General features: G+C 39.6%; 5 non-coding genes across 5 annotated transcripts; all 5 read left to right on the top strand.

The window, feature by feature from the left end:
- The first annotated feature begins 6,090 nt into the window (after window positions 1-6,090).
- trnav-cac lies at window positions 6,091-6,163 on the top strand. The gene has a single exon. It is a non-coding gene; the product is annotated as a tRNA-Val (tRNA).
- A 3,186-nt stretch (window positions 6,164-9,349) lies between these two features.
- Window positions 9,350-9,422, top strand: trnav-aac. Its single transcript has one exon. It is a non-coding gene; the product is annotated as a tRNA-Val (tRNA).
- Window positions 9,423-11,817: 2,395 nt separating this feature from the next.
- trnav-cac lies at window positions 11,818-11,890 on the top strand. Its single transcript has one exon. It is a non-coding gene; the product is annotated as a tRNA-Val (tRNA).
- Window positions 11,891-15,076: 3,186 nt separating this feature from the next.
- On the top strand, window positions 15,077-15,149 carry trnav-aac. Its single transcript has one exon. It is a non-coding gene; the product is annotated as a tRNA-Val (tRNA).
- Window positions 15,150-17,530: 2,381 nt separating this feature from the next.
- trnav-cac lies at window positions 17,531-17,604 on the top strand. Its single transcript has one exon. It is a non-coding gene; the product is annotated as a tRNA-Val (tRNA).
- Window positions 17,605-18,076: the final 472 nt, after the last annotated feature.

The raw sequence follows: 18,076 nt of genomic DNA, 5'->3' as shown, positions 1-18,076 counted from the left end.
GGGATCCTTTGATGAAAGGATATATATTGATGGGATCCACAATCAGATCGCAGCTGGGTTTGAATCAAGTATTTTCTGGTGGTCAAACAATTAATAAAAATGTAGATTGGATAAATTATATTTAATATAACCGGCAAAAGATTTATTAACCACACTCGTGATGCAATAAAGGGATTAGCTGAGCAGACAGCGGCAACTAGCTTAATGACATGGCAGAATAGAATAGCTTTAGATATGCTTTTGGCTGAGCGGGACGGGGTTTGTGTTCTGTTTGGATATATGTGCTGTACTTTCATCTCCAACAATATAGCACCGGACGGGCCCGTGACCAAAGCGCTTGAGTGACCATCACCACGCTGGCCGAACGAACTGGTTGAGAACTCTGGTATTGATAGCTCCATAAACGGTTGGTTTGATAACGTATTTGGTAAATGGAAAACTATTGTTGTGACTATTCTGGGTGAAGTTATGGCCTCTATGGGTATACTTGTTCTTTGTGGATGTTGCCTTATTTCCTGGCTGAGTGACTGGTTTGGTGAGTACTCTTCTATGGTGGTTACTGGATTTATGACCCTAGTAATTGTGTTTTTGCTGTTAATGTGTTGTGCTGCTTGCATCGTCCCTTGTCTCAGGAGGTCAGTGGTAGGAGTGGTGCAGGCGTCAGGTATGATGCTGTTGTTACCGGCCCAGGATGATGCAGGTGACTCTGCTACTGACTCTGAGACCAAGCTGGATGATCCATGTTTTGCCTAGTAAAATACATACACGCATTTATTTTCAGTTCTTGCTCATTTATTACCTTACGTTTTTACTAACCACTGTGATTGTTTATTCTTCCTGATGTGAAGGTAAAGGATTCCTGGGTGGCTGGTAGCCAACTCAGTACATGTTAGGTGTAGGGGAGGAATAGAGGGTTAAAATTATTATTTTTATTTTCTATTAACATTAAATGTTGTGATTTAATTTCCATATCCTGTTATTCTTAAGGGTGATTATACTCTGTTTAGAGTGACACCATACAATTGTTGGGTTTTATTTTTTGGATCTGTATGTGATGAATAGCTTGGAAGGAATGCATTAATGAGGAGCACTGTACTGATATGGATTGTTTCACATAACAGGCTGATAAGAACACTCTCTCTTTGTTGTCTGTGAAACTGTCCTTGAACATGGGTACATGGAGTACAGTTTTTGGGGGGCTCGTCCTTTTGGGTGCTGACTGTTGTACTATTAATAAAAACGTCGATAGAATTAACTGCATACATTAATGTTAAAATTAGGCAATTGGACACAACAAGGTTTTGAGGCGGTGCATGGCCAGTTGGCTGCAACCTCTCTCATGGCTTTCCAAAATCGTATTGCTGTCGACATGCTCCTGGCTGAAAAAAGGAGGAGTATGTGCTATGTTTGGTGAACAATGTTGTACCTTTATTCCCAACAATACAGCCACAGATGGCAGTTTGATAATTGCCCTGGAAGGGTTACGAACTCTTAATGGTAAGATGAAGAGCCACTCAGGGGTGGACACTTCAATGTGGGACTCTTGGATGGATGCGTTTGGTAAATATAAAACGCTTGTTTCTTCTATACTTGTATCCATCTCAATTTTGCTGCAATTCTAGTGCTTTGTGGATGCTGATGCATTCCATGCATACGGACGCTGACAACCAGGATTATAACCACCGCTATTGATCCACATCCTGCAGATAACGGTCAGATGTTTCCTTTGCTTGCTATTGACGATGCTGACCAAGGATATCTGGATGATGAATAGCATTTAAGCTTTTTGTCACGTCTCTTGTGAGACGTGAAGAGGGGAATGTAAAACTTTATCTTCTGATAAAGTTTTCCCTATTTGCCAATTGCAGCATTTAAGCTTTTGTCACGTCTCTTGTGAGACGTGAAGAGGGGGGAATTAAAACTTTATCTTCTGATAAAGTTTTCCCTATTTTGCCAATTGCAGCATTTAAGCTTTTTTGTCACGTCTCTTGTGAGACGTGAAGAGGGGGAATGTAAAACTTTATCTTCTGATAAAGTTTTCCCTATTTTGCCAATTACACTGTTAGCTTGTGTCACGTCTTAAGTTTTCCTTCTTTACTGTTACTTGGTCACGTCTCTGGGGAGACGTGAAGAGAGGGATTTGTCGTAGTAAATATATATAATGTTATAGCTTGGTCTGACTAAAATCTTGTGCATGACCCATCTTGTGTTGGGCCTTTGTATTTAATACAATGCACAAAGACTTCTATCTTGTCGGCCTTATCAGCAGGTGGCTATGGACAACACCCACGCCATAGGTCTCTCAGTTCTCCCAACTCACGACTTCTTGCTCTGAGGACATACACACACACACCCCCACACACACACACATATACACACACACACACACACACATCATCATTGTTAAACATACACACACACACACACACACACACACACACACACACATACACACACGCACACACACACACACATCATCATTGTTAAACATACACACACATACACACACACACACACACACACACACATACACACACACGCACACACACACACACACACCATCATCATTGTTAAGCACACACACACACAAAACCCCCCTTCTCTTAGGCTGAACATCTGAAGACAGAGAACCCGACTCAGAGCCAATGCAATGGAGGTGACCTCGACCAACTCATCAGGACCAATCAGAAGATCAGAACTACTAGAATCAACCTACTTTATTTTATTGTATAAAATGTCAGCACACAATGTTTAGGGGCTCGCTCTCAGATATCTCCCTACGAGGTTGACGAACGGGTCCGTGCACGCGATTTACAGATATCTTTACCTCTGAATAAACTGCCTTATATTATACAATTATCCACCTTGTCCGAAAGTCTCTACTTGGTCTCCGTTCTCCAGTAAACTTGTGATCATCAACAAATCGCTGCCAAAGGTGCTTCAACAAAGTACTGAGTAAAGGGTCTGAATACTTATGTAAATATGATTTTTCAGTTTTTTATTTTGAATGAATTAGCAAAAAATTCTAAAAACCTGTTTTGGATTTGTCATTATGGGATACTGTGTGTAGATTGATGAGGGAAAAAAACTATTTAATAAGGCTGTAACGTAACAAAATGTGGACAAAGGGGTCTGAATACTTTCCGAATGCACTGTAAATGGTAATGATTTGTTTAGCATAGCAACCATTGAAAATACAATGGTTAGAACGAACTATAAGCCCATTTGGCTAACAACTTCAAAATCTCAGAACTAACAACTGCCGTTTGCCGGACTATATTGTATGGTGGAAGGATGAAATTAAATTAATTTACTCAATAACGTTTTTATGAAAACATGTCGTTAATCTTTTTAAAAATATGTTGGCAACCATTTTCTAAAAGCAATAAGGCCCTCAAACCCGGGAATGATCTAGAATAACAATGTCCTAAGAGCTGTTTCCCCGGCCCTTGGCTTCCCCTCAGGCCTAAGAACAGCCCTTATTCAGGAGTTATTCACACGATAATTCCCGGGTTCTCAAGCCTTATTGCTTAATTAATGGACTAAGTAATTTCTGACTTCATTAGGTTCTGAGAGCACTAAATGTCGCACCCAGGAAAACTCACACCCTGAGTATTTGACTAATTAAGTTTCCAAAGTGTAGTGGTTATCACGTTCGCCTAACACGCGAAAGGTCCCCGGTTCGAGACCGGGCGGAAACACATTTTAACAAATTAGACAGTAAGCCAATGACAGAAAATACAGTGAAAATCGAGTATTCACTTAGGGCCCGATCCTGATTTAGGAATTTGTGCCTTTCCTTTGCATTTTCAGTATTTGGTATTCAGACTGTCCTTTTTCAGTCACATAACGCACTCTGCAGGTGTGCTCGCTTGGCGCTCTGAATAAACTCAATTAAACCGCTGAAAACTCTCCTACTTGCTGGTCAACAGATTTTCTCTTGGAGTTTTCCTTCAATGGGTTTTTCAGTACATTTATCTTAAGCCATCCCTTTAAATAGGGTGTAACTTTAATTTGAATTTTGTTGACATACTCAATCGAAGACATTCAGAGAACGGGGTCAGATAATAGGGATCAATGAAGGAAAGCCATCTATGCATATTCGTCTCCGTTTTAGCACCAACTGGTAGATTTCAAAATACTTTGACCTTGTAGATTATTTAGGCATATTCACATTTTAGGGTTAGGAAAGTAAGTATGAATAATGAAAAATGGTTTGGAGAGCCTTTACGCACAACATATATTGATGAATAAAAAATACAGTGGTTTGATTCGTCCTGAAAGTTGTCATATTCAAGTTCAAACCATAATAAATGTATGTGGGAATTACTGACGTGGCTCCCGGTAGTGGCTAAAATGTAACATGATAGAAATGGTAAAATAAAACTGTGAAAAGCCGGGCATATAATCAAAACATGTTAAAGCGCATACATCAACTCGGCAGGTTCAGCCCTACAGAAGCCTATAGATTGGGTCTCCAAATTTCATCTATGCAAATTATGATGGCACACAATTAAAATTCCTTTCTAACCAGCTAATCAAATCATATCAAATGGTATTGGTCACATACACATGTTTAGCAGATGTTATTGCGGTTGTAGCGAAATGCTTGTGTTTCTAGCTCTAACAGTGCAGTGATATCTAACAATTCACAACAATATAAAAGTAAAATAATGGAATTAAGAAATATATAAATAAATCAAATCAAATCAAAATCAGTATGAAAAAAAAAGGTATGCACTCACTAAGTGTATGTTGCTCTGGATAAGAGTGTCTGCTAAATGACTAAAATGTAAATGTAAATATTAGGACGAGCATTGTCGGAGGTGGCATAGACTAAAATACAGTAGAATAGAATACAGTATATACATATGAGATGAGTAAAGCAAAAAGATGTAAACATTATTAAAGTGACTAGTGTTCCATTATTAAAGTGGCCAGTGATTTCAAATCTATGTGTATAGGGCAGCAGCCTCTAAGGTGCAGGGTTATGTAACCGGGTGGGAGCCGCCTGCACAGCTATTTATATCCAATTTAACTGTGGAAAAGGGGCCGCAATACATGTCATGTTGATATGAATTTCAGTTTGCTTCCATATGGCTGGTTTCACATTCGTCACCAGGGATCATAAGGAAAAACTATCTAAAACAATTGCTATGTGTATTTGCAATCCCCTTCTCCAAACGGATAACTCATTTATCTAGCTCTTATCAATAGCTCTTATCAATTTATAAATTACAGTGCATGGAGAATGCTGTTATTTCTATTGGATAAAAGAAAGTAGATGCTTTTTCCACTTGGAACCGGCATGTTCGCTCAACCTTATGGATGGTTTCCTTACGCGTAAAGGTGTTGGAATTATGACGGAATTAAGTCAAGGTCAGAATACAGCGAATCTGTAGACAAACCTCTGCCACAACTTCATTTATTTGAGCTCCACGTCAAATGAATAGTGGGTGAATAGCAGGCTATTCTCATGCTCAGATTCGAAAATGCTAATGAGCATCAAAGTAGACATCATGCAAAACTACAAATCCCTGCAAGCTCCTGCACTTCATATCTAGCTGACACATTTGCTAACAGGTATTGTGTCAATTTAAAACTTGTACAAGACAGTTCACAGAATTGTCAATTTAAAGAAATGTAGCCAATTTAGTCATTACTTCATTTAGCTAACATTAGATAGTTAATCCAGAGATTCTTACCTTTGCCTCAATTCGGCAGTCTTGTCCAGATCATCATGGCAATTGTAGTTCTTTATGATAGCCACATTAGCAGCTAATTAGCGTTTCATTTTGGGGGGGGTAAATACAGGCGAATATATTTATAAAAGTAACTTTGTCCTAGAGAGATTTACACGGTTACCATGCCAGGGTAAGCCTACAAGAAACACAGCCCTTATTTTAAGTGTTTCTAAAATCACCTATGGGGAAAATGAATGGTGGAAAAACAATTGGAACCATTTCCCTGTTCGACCGCTAGTTTTTATGGATGTTATTACTCTTACTATGGTACTCCAGTTGGAATATTATGGGTGGTAGACTTGTAGGCATTCCTAATGATTTCCATGACTTCGATCCTTTTCTGTCTGTTTCCGTAGTGTAGTGGTTATCACGTTCGCCTCACACGCGAAAGGTCCCCGGTTTGAAACCGGGCGGAAACATGTTTTATTCAAACAGGTATGTTGATAACTGAAAAAAAACTAAACAAATAGATAGGCCTACAGCATACATAAATAGACACGTCTTGGACATTTCTTTCAATAACCAGAGGCAATGCAATGTTATAAAACCGGTAGTTTGGATCCTGGCTGCTAATTGGTTGATAGCAGGGAGTTAAAGCACCACAATCCCCGCATTCTCCGGGTAGTGCCTGTTAACGGTGCCATTAGATGTATAAATGCGCATCCACTGTCCCACAGCCCAGCCAGTCAATTTATTAACTTAATCTCCCCTGGAAAAAAACGTCTAGGCCAATGGTATTCCAACCTTTTCAGCAGGGACCCCATTTTTTCCTCCAGAATTGGTAGACTTTTTTTCTCGTGATCCCACCCCAAATACAACTTTAAAATCGGTAAAATCTACAAATAACATTTAATTACTCAATACAATTATTTTTTTCTAATTCTTTCTCAAACATTTCTATATTGTCTCATACAATAATCTGTACTCATAATTCTTTTATCCTAAAAAATAAATATATATAACCCCACTGTAGTTCCCGCTGACTTTAAATACCACTGGTCTAGACAATATTTCCCAATGCTACTAGGCTAGCATATGGTTTGCAACAGTTGGGGTTTGTCTAAACCAGGGTTGTCAAACCCTGTTCCTGGAGAGCTACCCTCCTGTAGGTTTTCGCTCCAACCCCAGGTGTTACTAACCTGATTCATCTTATCAACCTGCTAATTATTAGAATCAGGTGTGCTAGATTAGGGTTGGAGCAAAAACCTACAGGACGGTAGCTCTCCAGAGGCAGAGGTTGGGCAGTCCTGGTCTAAACCTTGCTGTCTGCCTCTCTGACCTGTGGAAAAATGTTGCTGATTTTTGGTGATCTCCACCCTGCAATGCGTATGAATGTGACGAGACTGACAGCTTCTCTGAGCCAGGTAAATTCATCTATCAGGGTCATTATAATGGATATATCCAAAGAAATGGCAATAGAATCCAAGGTAAAACCAATGAAAGTACACATAGTTTTCTGTCATTTCAGCTGCTAAATGTGATTGTGTGTTTAGATTTAGTTGGCTGGCTAGCAAAGGAGAAGGAGCTAGCCTGCATAGCTACAGTGCATTCGCAAAGTATTCAGACCCCTTCCTTTTTTCCACATTTTGTTACGTTACAGCCTTATTCTAAAATGTATTAAATAAAAATAAAAAATCTACACACGATACGCTATAATGACAACGCAATCATTTAATAAAAAAAAAAATGTATTTATAAAAACACAAAACAGAAATACCTTATTTACATAAGTATTCAGACCCTTTGCTATGAGGCTCGAAATGGAGCTCAGGAGCATCATTTTTCCATTGCTCATCCTTGAGATGTTTCTACAACTTGATTGGAGTCCACCTGTGGTAAATTAAATTGATTGGACATGATTTGGAAAGGCACACACCTGTCTGTCTATATAGGTCCCACAGTTGACAGTGCATGTCAGAGCATAAACCAAGCCATGAGGTCGAAGGAATTGTCCGTAGAGCTCCGAGACAGGATTGTGTCAAGGCACAGATCTGGGGAAGGGTACCAAAAAATATCTGCATCATTGAAGGTCCCCAAGAACACAGTGGCTTCCATCATTCTGAAATGGAAGAAGTTTGGAACCACCAAGACTCTTCCTAGAGCTGGCCGCCCAGCCAAACTGAGCAATCGGTGGAGAAGGGCCTTGGTCAGGAAGGTGACCAAGAACCCGATGGTCACTCTGACAGATCTCCAGAGTTTCTCTGTGGAAATGGGAGAACCTTCCAGAAGGACAACCATCTCTGCAGCACGCCACCAATCAGGACTTTATGGTAGAGTGGCCAGACGGAAGCCACTCCTCAGTAAAAGGCACATGACAGCCCGCTTGGAGTTTGCCAAAAGGCACCTAAAGGACTCTCAGACCATGACAAACAAGATGCTCTTGTCTGATGAAACCAAGATTGAACTCTTTGGCCTGAATGCCAAGTGTCAGGTCTGTAGGAAACCTGGCACCACCCCTATGGTGAATCATGGTGGTGGCAGCATCATGCTGTGGGGATGTTTTTCAGCGGCAGGGACTGAGAGACTAGTCACTATCGTGGGAAAGATGAACGGAGCAAAGTACAGAGAAATCCTTGATGAAAACCTTCTCCAGAGCGCTCAGGACCTCAGACTGGGGCAAAGGTTCACCTTCCAACAGGACAACGTCCCTAAGCACACAGCCAAGACAACTCAGGAGTGTCTTCGGGACAAGTCTCTGAATGTCCTTCAGTGGCCCAGCCAGAGCCCGGATTTGATCCCGATCGAACATCTCTGGAGAGACCTGAAAATAGCTGTGCAGCAACGCTCCCCATCCAATCTGACAGAGTTTGAGAGAATCTGCAGAGAGGAATGGGAGAAACTCCCCCAAATACAGGTATGCCAAGCTTGTAGCATCATACCCAAGAAGAATCGAGGCTGTAATCGCTGCCAAAGGTGCTTCAACAAAGTACTGAGTAAAGGGTCTGAATACTTATGTAAATATGATTTTTCAGTTTTTTTTTGAATGAATTAGCAAAAAATTCTAAAAACCTGTTTTGGATTTGTCATTATGGGATATTGTGTGTAGATTGATGAGGGAAAAAAACTATTTAATAAGGCTGTAACGTAACAAAATGTGGACAAAGGGGTCTGAATACTTTCCGAATGCACTGTAAATGGTAATGATTTGTTTAGCATAGCAACCATTGAAAATACAATGGTTAGAACGAACTATAAGCCCATTTGGCTAACAACTTCAAAATCTCAGAACTAACAACTGCCGTTTGCCCGGACTATATTGTATGGTGGAAGGATGAAATTAAATTAATTTACTCAATAATGTTTTTATGAAAACATGTCGTTAATCTTTTTAAAAATATGTTGGCAACCATTTTCTAAAAGCAATAAGGCCCTCAAACCCGGGAATGATCTAGAATAACAATGTCCTAAGAGCTGTTTCCCCGGCCCTTGGCTTCCCCTCAGGCCTAAGAACAGCCCTTATTCAGGAGTTATTCACACGATAATTCCCGGGTTCTCAAGCCTTATTGCTTAATTAATGGACTAAGTAATTTCTGACTTCATTAGGTTCTGAGAGCACTAAATGTCGCACCCAGGAAAACTCACACCCTGAGTATTCGACTAATTAGGTTTCCGTAGTGTAGTGGTTATCACGTTCGCCTAACACGCGAAAGGTCCCCGGTTCGAGACCGGGCGGAAACACATTTTAACAAATTAGACAGTAAGCCAATGACAGAAAATACAGTAAAAATCGAGTATTCACTTAGGGCCCGATCCTGATTTAGGAATTTGTGCCTTTCCTTTGCATTTTCAGTATTTGGTATTCAGACTGTCCTTTTTCAGTCACATAACGCACTCTGCAGGTGTGCTCGCTTGGGCGCTCTGAATAAACTCAATTAAACCGCTGAAAACTCTCCTACTTGCTGGTCAACAGATTTTCTCTTGGAGTTTTCCTTCAATGGGTTTTTCAGTACATTTATCTTAAGCCATCCCTTTAAATAGGGTGTAACTTTAATTTGAATTTTGTTGACATACTCAATAGAAGACATTCAGAGAACGGGGTCAGATAATAGGGATCAATGAAGGAAAGCCATCTATGCATATTCGTCTCCGTTTTAGCACCAACTGGTAGATTTCAAAATACTTTGACCTTGTAGATTATTTAGGCATATTCACATTTTAGGGTTAGGAAAGTAAGTATGAATAATGAAAAATGGTTTGGAGAGCCTTTACGCACAACATATATTGATGAATAAAAAATACAGTGGTTTGATTCGTCCTGAAAGTTGTCATATTCAAGTTCAAACCATAATAAATGTATGTGGGAATTACTGACGTGGCTCCCGGTAGTGGCTAAAATGTAACATGATAGAAATGGTAAAATAAAACTGTGAAAAGCCGGGCATATAATCAAAACATTTTAAAGCGCATACATCAACTCGGCAGGTTCAGCCCTACAGAAGCCTATAGATTGGGTCTCCAAATTTCATCTATGCAAATTATGATGGCACACAATTAAAATTCCTTTCTAACCAGCTAATCAAATCATATCAAATGGTATTGGTCACATACACATGTTTAGCAGATGTTATTGCGGGTGTAGCGAAATGCTTGTGTTTCTAGCTCTAACAGTGCAGTGATATCTAACAATTCACAACAATATAAAAGTAAAAGAATGGAATTAAGAAATATATAAATAAATCAAATCAAATCAAAATCAGTATGAAAAAAAATGTATGCACTCACTAAGTGTATGTTGCTCTGGATAAGAGTGTCTGCTAAATGACTAAAATGTAAATGTAAAAATGTAAATATTAGGACGAGCATTGTCGGAGGTGGCATAGACTAAAATACAGTAGAATAGAATACAGTATATACATATGAGATGAGTAAAGCAAAAATATGTAAACATTATTAAAGTGACTAGTGTTCCATTATTAAAGTGGCCAGTGATTTCAAATCTATGTGTATAGGGCAGCAGCCTCTAAGGTGCAGGGTTATGTAACCGGGTGGGAGCCGCCTGCACAGCTATTTATATCCAATTTAACTGTGGAAAAGGGGCCGCAATACATGTCATGTTGATATGAATTTCAGTTTGCTTCCATATGGCTGGTTTCACATTCGTCACCAGGGATCATAAGGAAAAACTATCTAAAACAATTGCTATGTGTATTTGCAATCCCCTTCTCCAAACGGATAACTCATTTATCTAGCTCTTATCAATAGCTCTTATCAATTTATAAATTACAGTGCATGGAGAATGCTGTTATTTCTATTGGATAAAAGAAAGTAGATGCTTTTTCCACTTGGAACCGGCATGTTCGCTCAACCTTATGGATGGTTTCCTTACGCATAAAGGTGTTGGAATTATGACGGAATTAAGTCAAGGTCAGAATACAGCGAATCTGTAGACAAACCTCTGCCACAACTTCATTTATTTGAGCTCCACGTCAAATGAATAGTGGGTGAATAGCAGGCTATTCTCATGCTCAGATTCGAAAATGCTAATGAGCATCAAAGTAGACATCATGCAAAACTACAAATCCCTGCAAGCTCCTGCACTTCATATCTAGCTGACACATTTGCTAACAGGTATTGTGTCAATTTAAAACTTGTACAAGACAGTTCACAGAATTGTTAATTTAAAGAAATGTAGCCAATTGAGTCATTACTTCATTTAGCTAACATTAGATAGTTAATCCAGAGATTCTTACCTTTGCCTCAATTCGGCAGTCTTGTCCAGATCATCATGGCAATTGTAGTTCTTTATGATAGCCACATTAGCAGCTAATTAGCGTTTCATTTTGGGGGGTAAATACAGGCGAATATATTTATAAAAGTAACTTTGTCCTAGAGAGATTTACACGGTTACCATGCCAGGGTAAGCCTACAAGAAACACAGCCCTTATTTTAAGTGTTTCTAAAATCACCTATGGGGAAAATGAATGGTGGAAAAACAATTGGAACCATTTCCCTGTTCGACCGCTAGTTTTTATGGATGTTATTACTCTTACTATGGTACTCCAGTTGGAATATTATGGGTGGTAGACTTGTAGGCATTCCTAATGATTTCCATGACTTCGATCCTTTTCTGTCTGTTTCCGTAGTGTAGTGGTTATCACGTTCGCCTCACACGCGAAAGGTCCCCGGTTCGAAACCGGGCGGAAACATGTTTTATTGAAACAGGTATGTTGATAACTGAAAAAAAACTAAACAAATAGATAGGCCTACAGCATACATAAATAGACACGTCTTGGACATTTCTTTCCAATAACCAGAGGCAATGCAATGTTATAAAACCGGTAGTTTGGATCCTGGCTGCTAATTGGTTGATAGCAGGGAGTTAAAGCACCACAATCCCCGCATTCTCCGGGTAGTGCCTGTTAACGGTGCCATTAGATGTATAAATGCGCATCCACTGTCCCACAGCCCAGCCAGTCAATTTATTAACTTAATCTCCCCTGGAAAAAAGCGTCTAGGCCAATGGTATTCCAACCTTTTCAGCAGGGACCCCATTTTTTCCTCCAGAATTGGTAGACTTTTTTTCTCGTGATCCCACCCCAAATACAACTTTAAAATCGGTAAAATCAACAAATAACATTTAATTACTCAATACAATTATTTTTTTCTAATTCTTTCTCAAACATTTCTATATTGTCTCATACAATAATCTGTACTCATAATTTTTTTATCCTAAAAAATAAATATATATAACCCCACTGTAGTTCCCGCTGACTTTAAATACCACTGGTCTAGACAATATTTCCCAATGCTACTAGGCTAGCATATGGTTTGCAACAGTTGGGGTTTGTCTAAACCAGGGTTGTCAAACCCTGTTCCTGGAGAGCTACCCTCCTGTAGGTTTTCGCTCCAACCCCAGGTGTTACTAACCTGATTCATCTTATCAACCTGCTAATTATTAGAATCAGGTGTGCTAGATTAGGGTTGGAGCAAAAACCTACAGGACGGTAGCTCTCCAGAAGCAGGGTTGGGCAGTCCTGGTCTAAACCTTGCTGTCTGCCTCTCTGACCTGTGGAAAAATGTTGCTGATTTTTGGTGATCTCCACCCTGCAATGCGTATGAACGTGACGAGACTGACAGCTTCTCTGAGCCAGGCAAATTCATCTATCAAGGTCATTATAATGGATATATCCAAAGAAATGGCAATAGAATCCAAGGTAAAACCAATGAAAGTACACATCGTTTTCTGTCATTTCAGCTGCTAAATGTGATTGTGTGTTTAGATTTAGTTGGCTGGCTAGCAAAGGAGAAGGAGCTAGCCTGCATAGCTACAGTGCATTCGCAAAGTATTCAGACCCCTTCCTTTTTTCCACATTTTGTTACGTTACAGCCTTATTCTAAAATGTATTAAATAAAAATAAAAAATCTACACACGATACGCTATAATGACAACGCAATCATTTAATAAAAAAAAAAAATGTATTTATAAAAACACAAAACAGAAATACCTTATTTACATAAGTATTCAGACCCTTTGCTATGAGGCTCGAAGTGGAGCTCAGGAGCATCATTTTTCCATTGCTCATCCTTGAGATGTTTCTACAACTTGATTGGAGTCCACCTGTGGTAAATTAAATTGATTGGACATGATTTGGAAAGGCACACACCTGTCTGTCTATATAGGTCCCACAGTTGACAGTGCATGTCAGAGCATAAACCAAGCCATGAGGTCGAAGGAATTGTCCGTAGAGTTCCGAGACAGGATTGTGTCAAGGCACAGATCTGGGGAAGGGTACCAAAAATATCTGCAGCATTGAAGGTCCCCAAGAACACAGTGGCTTCCATCATTCTGAAATGGAAGAAGTTTGGAACCACCAAGACTCTTCCTAGAGCTGGCCGCCCAGCCAAACTGAGCAATCGGTGGAGAAGGGCCTTGGTCAGGAAGGTGACCAAGAACCCGATGGTCACTCTGACAGATCTCCAGAGTTTCTCTGTGGAAATGGGAGAACCTTCCAGAAGGACAACCATCTCTGCAGCACGCCACCAATCAGGACTTTATGGTAGAGTGGCCAGACGGAAGCCACTCCTCAGTAAAAGGCACATGACAGCCCGCTTGGAGTTTGCCAAAAGGCACCTAAAGGACTCTCAGACCATGACAAACAAGATTCTCTTGTCTGATGAAACCAAGATTGAACTCTTTGGCCTGAATGCCAAGTTTCAGGTCTGTAGGAAACCTGGCACCACCCCTATGGTGAATCATGGTGGTGGCAGCATCATGCTGTGGGGATGTTTTTCAGCGGCAGGGACTGAGAGACTAGTCACTATCGTGGGAAAGATGAACGGAGCAAAGTACAGAGAAATCCTTGATGAAAACCTTCTCCAGAGCGCTCAGGACCTCAGACTGGGGCAAAGGTTCACCTTCCAACAGGACAACGTCCCTAAGCACACAGCCAAGACAACTCAGGAGTGTCTTCGGGACAAGTCTCTGAATGTCCTTCAGTGGCCCAGCCAGAGCCCGGATTTGATCCCGATCGAACATCTCTGGAGAGACCTGAAAATAGCTGTGCAGCAACGCTCCCCATCCAATCTGACAGAGTTTGAGATAATCTGCAGAGAGGAATGGGAGAAACTCCCCAAATACAGGTATGCCAAGCTTGTAGCATCATACCCAAGAAGAATCGAGGCTGTAATCGCTGCCAAAGGTGCTTCAACAAAGTACTGAGTAAAGGGTCTGAATACTTATGTAAATATGATTTTTCAGTTTTTTATTTTGAATGAATTAGCAAAAAATTCTAAAAACCTGTTTTGGATTTGTCATTATGGGATATTGTGTGTAGATTGATGAGGGAAAAAAACTATTTAATAAGGCTGTAACGTAACAAAATGTGGACAAAGGGGTCTGAATACTTTCCGAATGCACTGTAAATGGTAATGTTTGTTTAGCATAGCAACCATTGAAAATACAATGGTTAGAACGAACTATAAGCCCATTTGGCTAACAACTTCAAAATCTCAGAACTAACAACTGCCGTTTGCCCGGACTATATTGTATGGTGGAAGGATGAAATTAAATTAATTTACTCAATAACGTTTTTATGAAAACATGTCGTTAATCTTTTTAAAAAATATGTTGGCAACCATTTTCTAAAAGCAATAAGGCCCTCAAACCCGGGAATGATCTAGAATAACAATGTCCTAAGAGCTGTTTCCCCGGCCCTTGGCTTCCCCTCAGGCCTAAGAACAGCCCTTATTCAGGAGTTATTCACACGATAATTCCGGGTTCTCAAGCTCTATTGCTTAATTAATGGACTAAGTAATTTCTGACTTCATTAGGTTCTGAGAGCACTAAATGTCGCACCCAGGAAAACTCACACCCTGAGTATTCGACTAATTAGGTTTCCGTAGTGTAGTGGTTATCACGTTTGCCTAACACGCGAAAGGTCCCCGGTTCGAGACCGGGCGGAAACACATTTTAACAAATTAGACAGTAAGCCAATGACAGAAAATACAGTAAAAATCGAGTATTCACTTAGGGCCCGATCCTGATTTAGGAATTTGTGCCTTTCCTTTGCATTTTCAGTATTTGGTATTCAGACTGTCCTTTTTCAGTCACATAACGCACTCTGCAGGTGTGCTCGCTTGGGCGCTCTGAATAAACTCAATTAAACCGCTGAAAACTCTCCTACTTGCTGGTCAACAGATTTTCTCTTGGAGTTTTCCTTCAATGGGTTTTTCAGTACATTTATCTTAAGCCATCCCTTTAAATAGGGTGTAACTTTAATTTGAATTTTGTTGACATACTCAATAGAAGACATTCAGAGAACGGGGTCAGATAATAGGGATCAATGAAGGAAAGCCATCTATGCATATTCGTCTCCGTTTTAGCACCAACTGGTAGATTTCAAAATACTTTGACCTTGTAGATTATTTAGGCATATTCACATTTTAGGGTTAGGAAAGTAAGTATGAATAATGAAAAATGGTTTGGAGAGCCTTTACGCACAACATATATTGATGAATAAAAAATACAGTGGTTTGATTCGTCCTGAAAGTTGTCATATTCAAGTTCAAACCATAATAAATGTATGTGGGAATTACTGACGTGGCTCCCGGTAGTGGCTAAAATGTAACATGATAGAAATGGTAAAATAAAACTGTGAAAAGCTGGGCATATAATCAAAACATTTTAAAGCGCATACATCAACTCGGCAGGTTCAGCCCTACAGAAGCCTATAGATTGGGTCTCCAAATTTCATCTATGCAAATTATGATGGCACACAATTAAAATTCCTTTCTAACCAGCTAATCAAATCATATCAAATGGTATTGGTCACATACACATGTTTAGCAGATGTTATTGCGGGTGTAGCGAAATGCTTGTGTTTCTAGCTCTAACAGTGCAGTGATATCTAACAATTCACAACAATATAAAAGTAAAAGAATGGAATTAAGAAATATATAAATAAATCAAATCAAATCAAAATCAGTATGAAAAAAAAATGTATGCACTCACTAAGTGTATGTTGCTCTGGATAAGAGTGTCTGCTAAATGACTAAAATGTAAATGTAAAAATGTAAATATTAGGACGAGCATTGTCGGAGGTGGCATAGACTAAAATACAGTAGAATAGAATACAGTATATACATATGAGATGAGTAAAGCAAAAATATGTAAACATTATTAAAGTGACTAGTGTTCCATTATTAAAGTGGCCAGTGATTTCAAATCTATGTGTATAGGGCAGCAGCCTCTAAGGTGCAGGGTTATGTAACCGGGTGGGAGCCGCCTGCACAGCTATTTATATCCAATTTAACTGTGGAAAAGGGGCCGCAATACATGTCATGTTGATATGAATTTCAGTTTGCTTCCATATGGCTGGTTTCACATTCGTCACAAGGGATCATAAGGAAAAACTATCTAAAACAATTGCTATGTGTATTTGCAATCCCCTTCTCCAAACGGATAACTCATTTATCTAGCTCTTATCAATAGCTCTTATCAATTTATAAATTACAGTGCATGGAGAATGCTGTTATTTCTATTGGATAAAAGAAAGTAGATGCTTTTTTCCACTTGGAACCGGCATGTTCGCTCAACCTTATGGATGGTTTCCTTACGCATAAAGGTGTTGGAATTATGACGGAATTAAGTCAAGGTCAGAATACAGCGAATCTGTAGACAAACCTCTGCCACAACTTCATTTGATTTGAGCTCCACGTCAAATGAATAGTGGGTGAATAGCAGGCTATTCTCATGCTCAGATTCGAAAATGCTAAACTCATGCAAAACTACAAATCCCTGCAAGCTCCTGCACTTCATATCTAGCTGACACATTTGCTAACAGGTATTGTGTCAATTTAAAACTTGTACAAGACAGTTCACAGAATTGTCAATTTAAAGAAATGTAGCCAATTGAGTCATTACTTCATTTAGCTAACATTAGATAGTTAATCCAGAGATTCTTACCTTTGCCTCAATTCAGCAGTCTTGTCCAGATCATCATGGCAATTGTAGTTCTTTATGATAGCCACATTAGCAGCTAATTAGCGTTTCATTTTGGGGGTAAATACAGGCGAATATATTTATAAAAGTAACTTTGTCCTAGAGAGATTTACACGGTTACCATGCCAGGGTAAGCCTACAAGAAACACAGCCCTTATTTTAAGTGTTTCTAAAATCACCTATGGGGAAAATGAATGGTGGAAAAACAATTGGAACCATTTCCCTGTTCGACCGCTAGTTTTTATGGATGTTATTACTCTTACTATGGTACTCCAGCTGGAATATTATGGGTGGTAGACTTGTAGGCATTCCTAATCATTTCCATGACTTCGATTCTTTTCTGTCTGTTTCCGTAGTGTAGTGGTTATCACGTTCGCCTCACACGCGAAAGGTACCCCGGTTCGAAACCGGGCGGAAACATGTTTTATTGAAACAGGTATGTTGATAACTGAAAAAAACTAAACAAATAGATAGGCCTACAGCATACATAAATAGACACGTCTTGGACATTTCTTTCAATAACCAGAGGCAATGCAATGTTATAAAACCGGTAGTTTGGATCCTGGCTGCTAATTGGTTGATAGCAGGAGTTAAAGCACCACAATCCCCGCATTCTCCGGGTAGTGCCTGTTAACGGTGCCATTAGATGTATAAATGCGCATCCACTGTCCCACAGCCCAGCCAGTCAATTTATTAACTTAATCTCCCCTGGAAAAAGCGTCTAGGCCAATGGTATTCCAACCTTTTCAGCAGGGACCCCATTTTTCCTCCAGAATTGGTAGACTTTTTTCTCGTGATCCCACCCCAAATACAACTTTAAAATCGGTAAAATCAACAAATAACATTTAATTACTCAATACAATTATTTTTTTCTAATTCTTTCTCAAACATT

The sequence above is a fragment of the Coregonus clupeaformis genome, unplaced genomic scaffold (assembly GCF_020615455.1).
Source record: "Coregonus clupeaformis isolate EN_2021a unplaced genomic scaffold, ASM2061545v1 scaf2889, whole genome shotgun sequence".
Classification (NCBI taxonomy): domain Eukaryota; kingdom Metazoa; phylum Chordata; class Actinopteri; order Salmoniformes; family Salmonidae; genus Coregonus; species Coregonus clupeaformis.
This window is presented reverse-complemented; position numbering and strand designations above follow the sequence as displayed.